Source organism: Triticum aestivum, chromosome 3D (genome assembly GCF_018294505.1).
Source record: "Triticum aestivum cultivar Chinese Spring chromosome 3D, IWGSC CS RefSeq v2.1, whole genome shotgun sequence".
NCBI classification, from domain to species: domain Eukaryota; kingdom Viridiplantae; phylum Streptophyta; class Magnoliopsida; order Poales; family Poaceae; genus Triticum; species Triticum aestivum.
Window position 1 is genome coordinate 9925588 of NC_057802.1, and position 9075 is coordinate 9934662.

Sequence of the window (9075 nt, forward strand, 5' to 3'; positions counted from 1 at the left end):
CCATGAATTCTTCAGTTATGTAGTTGCTTGACGTCCCGGTGAAGATAAACTTTAGGTCCAAAGACGATCGATAACTGGTTTTAGCCTCAAGCCATCTTGTCTTGCAGTTTTGACAAGCTGATGGCTTGGGGCTAAAAACATTGTTTAGCTTCGTCCGTGATGGCCATATTAGCTATGAGATCTGAGGGACTCTATCAATATGATTACCGAATCATTTCTTCTCCTTTGGTTTCTACTTTGCATCCGAGTGTATTATTGTCCTGTTGAGTAGCTTTGCCCGTGGTATCGGCTCAAGTAGCAGTGTCCCCATGAAGATCAAATTGCAACGGTCGACTAGTTTTAGCTTCAAGTCATTTTAGTCTTTTATTTGCACTTGTGGATATTGTGGATATCTATATTGTATTCTCTCAGGCATGTCCAGAATTTTCAGTTATACACTGTACGTAATTGATGTCCTAGTGAAGATAAAACTCAGGTCCGAAGATTGTTGATGACTGGTTTAAGCTTCAAGCTATCCCTTCAATTCTGAGAGTTGATGGCTTGGGGCTAAAGGCATTTTTTAGAATCGCCTGTGATATCCGAGGGACATCATCAGTATGATTACAGGATCCTTCTTTCTCCCTGCTAATTGAGATTGCGTTCTCCAGCTGATCGACTATAATTATACTGTGCTCAAATGTAATCCTTTATCAGAGGATTCCAAACCAGAAATCTGGTCGACTATAATTATATTGCGTTCTCCTTGCCACCTTGTTTTTTTAACTTTTTTTTGTTTCCAGTACTCGGAAACTGAATGGATTCGAGGATCATTTCTTACTAATACTGTGCGCAAATGGAATCCTTTGTCAGAGGATTACAAACCAGAGAACTGATGCACCTTGCTGGTTGACTTTCTAGTCTCCTTTTTGATCACTAGCTATAGAACATTTAGTTTGTGAAGTTTGTCTGGTCACCGATTCTTGAACTTGTTGCATGTGTATTTGAAGCTCCGATTTGGAAGTTCTGTTCCTATGGCCGTCTGGTTACGTGCCATGGAATGGACGGAGGATGGTGGGCGACCACAATGGATCCGGTTGAATACGCCATGCCGGTCTAGAGAAGTCCTTGGAAGTGGACGGTGGACCTATAGGCTGAAGGCAGGGGGATCCGCTGGATGTATCTCAGCAATCAACAGGCACAGGCAGGCCACTGGATGGACCGAGAGGGGTCTGTAGAGATCCCAATATTATGGCTCAAGTGTCTGCGCGGAATGGTGATACATGTTGAAATACAAGAAGAAGACTCAGGCAAGCGAATCTTGAAGATTGCAGATTGGCATTTTCGTGTTTATATTTACTTTTCTTTCCCATTGGGTTGGGTGTCCTAATGGTAAACATTTACCATTAGAAAAACGAACTGGAGCAAGCAGAGGATTGTTTGTTTGGCTGGCAGTTTCTTACAATCAATCAAATACGGATGGATGCTAGTTTCAGTGTCGAAACTGGAGGTTTGAGCCTGTCCTATTGTTGGGTTCAGATTCTTTTTCTCTCTTTTGGTATTACTACTGTTTGCATGAAGATAAATGATCTGTGGTGTGTTTTAATTATGCGAGAGTTACTAGTTTTGAAAAGAAATGTGTTGTTTATAATGTTTTCACAAGATAGCAATTTTAGTTTCCGTAATATTTTTATTGGACAGAGCAAGTGATTCTCAGAGTAATCATATCCTATGGGGCCTTAGCACGACGACTTTCCAACTGTCTACTACAATAAGTTGTGCCCGACTCCGGCTCTGGAGGGGTGATGACGGCGGCGCGCCTTCGGCTCACTTCAGTGCTTGTAGTCGTCGCTGGGTGGTCTACGGATCTGGATGTAATTTTATTTCTGGTGTTCGTTGTACTGCCGTGATTGAAGATGAATAGATTGGAAGTTCTTTTTTCGCAAAAAAAAAAAAGAATATTGTAGCATACGGACTGAAGATAGGCTGATTGAATTGGTGCGATGAAATACTAATTCGAACACTCATCTACACTTCTACTGCTACCCTTACTCCAGTTCAGATTAATGACAGTAAAACAGAACCTACTTCGTCGATTGTAGAGTTTCAACTCTCAACACATCCTGCAACAAAGTGCGATAAGAAGCACCAAAATAAACCGAAATCTTCCGCATCCTACCAGGAGACGATCCATCAATCAGCCCCTCACCGCCGTCGTTGTCATCAGTCGTTTCCTCTTCCAGCTCATCATCGTTGTCATCACGCATCAACTCGGTATCTGTGGTGATTGTGAGCACGGTAGATGACTTGGGCACAAAGCTGAAAAAGCTGCTCTTAGGCAGCCCATCTCAGAGCGAGGAGTTTGTGATCGCGTCCAATGACGAGAGCTGGTAATGCCCCTTCCAGCACGAGAAAACAACAGAACATCCGAGCCTGGACAACTCTGAGACATTGAAGAATAAGGGTGGCCTTCTGAAGATGTATGAGTACTGCGGGAGGTGTGCACCTGCTGACCAGCCTCCCATTCAATGAGTTCCACTTACAGGTGGTTGTGGAGCCCTACAACATGGCCAATCCGCGGCCAACGGTGAGTTGCTAGCGCTCATTGTTCTAGGTATGAACCGGGACCAATGGTCCTCGCTCCTGGCCCACAGCCATTGGTCCCGGTTCGTGCCAAGAACCGGGACAGAAGGGTAGCCTATAGACCTGGTTCGAGCCACGAACTGGGACCAATGAGGTGGCTATATATACCCCCTCGCCGGCGAGCAGAACACTCCACACTGCTTTGTTTTTTATGGCCGGCGAGGGGAGAGCTTTGTGGTGCTCTAGCTCACCTCCTATGCACATGAGGCGTTCGACGAAATGCCCGAGCCACTAGTTAAGCTCTCTCATCTCGAAACTCGACCTCCGAGCTCCATTTTTCCCGAGATTTGTCTAGGTTTAGCGGTCCGTCATGTCCCGTCCCCGTCTTCACCGCCGTCGATCGCCCGCGCCGATCTCGTCGCCGGCACCACCGTGGTGAGCCTCTTGTTCTTATCTTCTTTCTGAAAGAAAAAATATTCTTACTTTAGATAGATACTTGTCTAATTTTCTTACTTTTATTATTGCTTGTTATTATATAGTGCGATGGTTTTGGTATCCGCCCCCGTCGGCCCTCGTCCTGTCTATGATTCGGATGTGGTATATATTATCTTTTTATAACTATTTGGTTCATTTATTGTTTATGACAATTATACCGACCATTTGACATAGATTTTATTTATGTAGGAGGTAGTTGAACCGGAAATTCCAACCGACCCTATTGTCGAGAGATTAAATTTAGTTGAAGAAGAAAACAATTACTTGAAGGAAAAAATAAAAAAAATTGAGGAGGAGAAGATGATATTGGAGTTGGATGTTGCGGATGTCGTCGATAATCAGATCAAGATGGATGCAATGCGGTTGAAGATTAGAAAGATTAGAAAATATGCCATTCATACCGAGGCTTGGTATTATTATGCTGTTGGATCAATTGTTACCTTGGTTGTGATTATGATCGCATTTGTTGTTGCATTGAAAGGTTTTACATAGTTTCAATGTATGGTTTAACTAGATGCTCTGGAGAGCTATATGTTGTTCAATGAGAACTATGTATGTACTTTATTTTTAATGTGATGACGAACTTCTATTAATTTGGTCACTTATCTATCCATGTGAATCTGTAATGGTTTTGGCACACATAATTATATATAATGCACGTAGATGAACCGGCAATGAATGTACGGTGACAGACACACCTCCGAGTACATTAAGGGCCTGCATAATTTTCTCGAAGTGGCTGAGGCAAACAAGCAGAATGGTTTTATGTGTTGTCCATGCCTTAATTGTGGGAATACGAAGTCTGACTCTGACCGGAAAATCCTTCACACCCAGCTGCTTTATAAGGGTTTCATGCCACACTATAATGTTTGGACGAAGCACGGAGAAATAGGGGTTATGATGGAAGACAACAAAGAAGAAGAGGACGATGACAACTATGTGTCCCCTGAATACGGTGATGCTGCAATGGGGGAAGCTGCTGAAGATCAAGAGGAACCAGACGATGTGCCCGATGATGATGAGTTTTCGTCCGAAACCCTGATACTTCGAAAGAGATTGTCCATTTTGTACACGAAGTGCATCCAGTTTTTCCCTAACCCTCTCAACTTTTTACCACATGCTATGTGGGTGAAATGATGATACCATGCCAACTTTCAACCTTTTCAGAGTTCATTTGTAGCGTTTTTCAATTTCAGGGTCATTTAGCTCAAAAAATCAGTAAATGCATGAAAAATAACAAATGAAATCAGAAAGGGTTGAAAATTGATGATGCGGCTTTGAATGGTGCATTTTGAACACACAAAAAGTCTGGAGTTCAAATAAGTTCAAAAAAATGAAATCCCTTTGTAACATATGAGTTTCCGTATGCAACCCTAATACTTCGAAAGATATTATCTGTTTTGTGCATGAAGTGCATCTAGTTTTTGCCGTAACCCTCTCAACTTTTTTGCACATGCTATGTGGGTGAAATGATGATACCATGCCAACTTTCAACCTTTTCAGAGTTCATTTGAAATGCTTTTGAATTTCAGGGTCTTATAGCTCAAAAAATCAGTAAATGCATGAAAAATAACAAATGAAGTCAGAAAGGGTTGAAAATTGATGATGTGGCTTTGAATGGTGCATTTTGAACACACAAAAAGTCTGAGTTCAAATAAGTTCAAAAAAATGAAATCCCTTTGTAACAGATGAGTTTCCATATGAAACCCTGATACTTCGAAAGAGATTGTCCGTTTTGTACACGAAGTGCATCTAGTTTTTGCCGTAACCCTCTCAACTTTTTTGCACATGCTATGTGGGTGAAATGATGATACCATGCCAACTTTCAACCTTTTCAGAGTTCATTTGAAATGCTTTTGAATTTCAGGGTCTTATAGCTAAAAAAATCAGTAAATGCATGGAAAATAACAAATGAAGTCAGAAAGGGTTGAAAATTGATGATGTAGCTTTGAATGGTGCATTTTGAACACACAAAAAGTCTGTAGTTGAAATAAGTTCAAAAAATGAAATCCCTTTGTAACAGATGAGTTTCCGTATGAAACCCTGATACTTCGAAAGAGATTGTCCGTTTTCTACATGAAGTGCATATAGTTTTTTTCGTAATCCTCTCAACTTTTTTGCACATGCTATGTGGGTGAAATGATGATACCATGCCAACTTTCAACCTTTTCAGAGTTCATTATCATAAAATAATTATCAAAATATTTTCTGTTCAAAACATGAAAAGCAAAAAGAATTTTAGAAAATAACTTTTTTTGTTAGAAACTTTAATAGCAAAAATAATTATCATAAAATAAAATAAATAAGTAGAAACAAAATAAAATAAATAAGTAGAAACAAAAAAAAACTTTAATAAATAAGTAGAAACAAAATAAAATAAAATAAAGTTTAATAAAATAAGTAAGTAGAAACAAAATAAAATAATATAAACTTTAATAACATATATAAGGACAAACAAAATAAATAAAATAAAATAAACTTTAATAAAATAAAATAAAATAAAATAAACTAAACTTTAATAAAATAAATAAAATTTATGGAACTAATATTATTAAAGTATTTTCTGTTCAAAACATTATAAGCAAAAAGAATTTTCATCAAATAAATAAAATAGCAACAGTGAGTATTTTGTTGTAAGTAGAAACAAAATAAAATAAATAAAGAAAAAAAGAAAACAAAAAAACTGGGAAAAAATATAAAAAATATAAAAAATGCCACCTACTGGGACACCACGGCCTGAATACGACTAGAAACCTATCCATGGGCCAGGATTCAGGCCTGCAGAAGGCCCAGCAGGCCCACAGGCATAGCGGTGTGAGATTAGGCCCATAGGCCTGCAGTTCTGAGGAGTTCAATGGAGATGGCGGGGCATCGCTTATAAACAGGTGCGGTCGCTCCTCAGCTAGCGAGGTGGGACTAAACATCCCACCGCACCGCGGCTTTGGCAGGCGCAGGACATTGGACCCGGTTGGTGCCACGAACCGGGACCAATGCATACCTTTGGTCCCCGTTCGTGGCACAAACCGGGACCAACGCCCCCCTTTAGTCCCGGTTGGTGCCACCAACCGGGACCAAAGGCCTCTGCTTCCCACCCTTTGGGCTGCTGAAAAGAGACCTTTGGTCCCGGTTGGTGGCACCAACCGGGACTAAAGGGGAGCATTGGTCTCGGTTGCTGCCATGAACCGGGACTAAAACCTTTGTTATATAAGCCAGCACTTGTGAAAAATTCGTTTCAATTCTTCGATCCCTCCGACGACGCCGCCAGGCTGCCCGAGCTCGCCCCGTCGACGCCGTCGCCGCCCTCTGCCCCGTCGACGCCGCCGCCCCTGCCCCGACCACGCCGCCGTCGGCCCGCCCCGACCATGCCGCCGTTGCCCCGCCCCGACCACGCCGCCGCCCCCCGCCCCGACCACGCCGCCGCCGCCCCTGCCCTGACCACTCCGCGCGCCCTCGTCGTGCCTCTGCCTCGCCATGCCTCTGCCTCGCCCTGCCTGGCCCGATCGACCACGCCGCCGTCGCCCCTGCCACGACCACGCCGCCGTCGCCGCCCTCTACACCGACGCCGTGCCTCTGCCCCTGCCCCGACCATGCCGCACCTCTCCTTGGTCAGGCCGGCGCCGCCCCCTTCCCCTGTCCTCTCCCTGTTTTTTTTACATATATATGATGTTTTATTTCCAGATTATATGTATATGTGTGAGTATATGTATGTGTGTATATCTGATTATATGTCCTTTTTTCTAGATTTTTTGTTCATATATATGATGATTTGTTTTTTGCATTTTTATAAAATGTATATATGTATGTATGTTCTCTGTGTATATATATTCATGTATGCAAAAGATAGATTTTTAGAAAAGTTTTATCTATGTATGTCCTCTGATTTAGTGCATTTTAGGTTAGTTTCATTTTTAGAAAAGTTATATATATTTAGGAAGAAGGAAGAGAAGGAAGGAAGAAGAAGAAAAAGTTTTATAAATTCAAAAGTTAAATTTTTAGAAAAACTTTTATATATCTAGCTAGGAAGAAGGAAGAAGGAAGAAAAAGAAAAACTTTTATATATGCAAATGTTACATTTTTAGAAAAGTTTTATGTAGGAAGAAGGAAGAAGGAAGAAGAAGAAAAAGAAGACTAGAGGAAAAAGGAAAACTAGAAGAGGAAGAAAGAGAAGAAGAAGGAGAAGAAGAGGAGAGGAAGAAGAGGAGAAAAAAATAAGAAGAGGAAAAAAGAAGAAAAAAAGATTCTATTTTTTCTTCTCCTCCTCTATTCATTTCTTCTTCTCCTCTTTTTCTTCTTCTTTTTCTTCTTCGATCTCCTCCTCTATTCCTTTCTTCTTCTCTTCTTTTTTTTCTTCTTCTTCCTCTTCTTATTTTTTATCGGGTATGTCGTTGTCGATATACCCCCTCCCCGATAACTTCGACATGAGGGGGGAGTCGATATACCCCCTCCCCGATAACTTCGACATGAGGGGGGGTCGAGGGTCGCCGCGGGTTCGAGGGGCGAGGGTCAGGAACTAGGGTAGAGGTCACCAAGGGTCGAGGGTCGTCGAGGGTTCGAGGGGTCGAGGGTCGTCAAGTAGACGAGGGTTCGAGGGTCGTCGAGGGGTCGAGGGTCGAGGATCGCCGAGCGGTCTAGGGTCGAGGGTCTAGGGTCGAGGGTTCGAGGGTCGTCGAGGGGCCGAGGGTTCGAGGGTCGTCCAGGGTTTAGGGTCGAGAGGTTGCCTAGTGTCAAAGTATTGAAGAAATCCATGGCTTCATCATTAGCCGGAAGTAACCGGGGCATGATGGTACGAAGTTGTCCAAAGTTATTTTGGAAGGGAGTCCCGGATGGGATAATTCGTTTTTTGGTACGAATTTCAGCAAAGGCCTTCCAAATAGCGGTATTCGGAAGGCTCTTGCTGAACTTTGTACCAAGAAGCGAATTATCCTATCTGGGACTCCGTTCCAAAATAACTTTGGAGAGCTTCGTACCATCATGCGCCTGTTACTTTCACCTAATGATGAAGACATGGTTTTGTTGAATCCTTTGACACTAGACAATTTTCTGCACATCCAGAATGGCGCCATTTTGTTAAATCCCTTGTTGGTCCGGACGTCGGACAATCATGAGAGAGGCGGTCCGGCCCAAACTCTAGAAGCGCTGCCAAGGCCACCCAAATTTACCATGTTAAAAGAGCGTTGTCGTCGAGGCCACCCCGAACCCTTGAAGCGTTGCCGAGGCCACCCCAAACCCTAGAGAAGCGTCGAGGCCACTAATATGATTCCTTATTCTAAATACCTAGCTAGGTCTACGGTTGCCACTAATATATCCATCTGTCATGTTTGTATAATAATTGCCATGTTGTAATATTTGCAGAAACTATGGAGCACGGCCGAGACGAGGAAGCAGAACAGGTGTTGGGGGACATAATCGCAGCCGGAGCTGATGTCTTATCGTATCTCAATGACACCGATGGTCTGGAAGGACAGGGTGAAGAAGCAGGCTACGGTGATCGAACAATGGAGGAGGAAGGACATGATTATGATGGCTCCGGTGACCGAATCCTGGTGGAAGAAGGACACCGTGATGACGGCTCCGGTGACCGAACAGAGTCCGGCCAGGTATATATATTAATTAAGCCTGTGCTGACTAGCTAATTGATGCATTCATTGTTTTGTTATGTACACATATTAACTCTCGTCTTTCTTCTTTTTTCTAGCCCTCCGGATCGAGCACAACTTCGGTAAAGAAACGAGGCCCGAAGAAAAAGTTGTGCTCGGATGAAAGGTTCACGATCACAGCAATCGCGCGCGATGGCCAACCGATTGAACCCATCTGGACCAAGGAAGCATTTTCTGCTCAGTGCGGGGTTATTGTTAGGGACAAGATCCCGATCAGCATCCACCAATGGTTTAAGCCTAAGAAGGAAGACCCTGAGGTGTCTTATGTCAACGATATGCAGAAAGATGATGTTTGGACCACGCTGAAGATAAATTTCACCCTACCGCCAGAGGAGGATCCGGAGAAGCCAGTTAAAGAGCAATT

The 9075-nt window shown here is 42.9% G+C and overlaps 1 pseudogene; it reads left to right on the plus strand.

The window, feature by feature from the left end:
* Positions 1-627: 627 nt before the first annotated feature.
* On the plus strand, positions 628-721 carry LOC123081162 (uncharacterized; annotated as a pseudogene).
* The last annotated feature ends 8354 nt before the right edge of the window (positions 722-9075 follow it).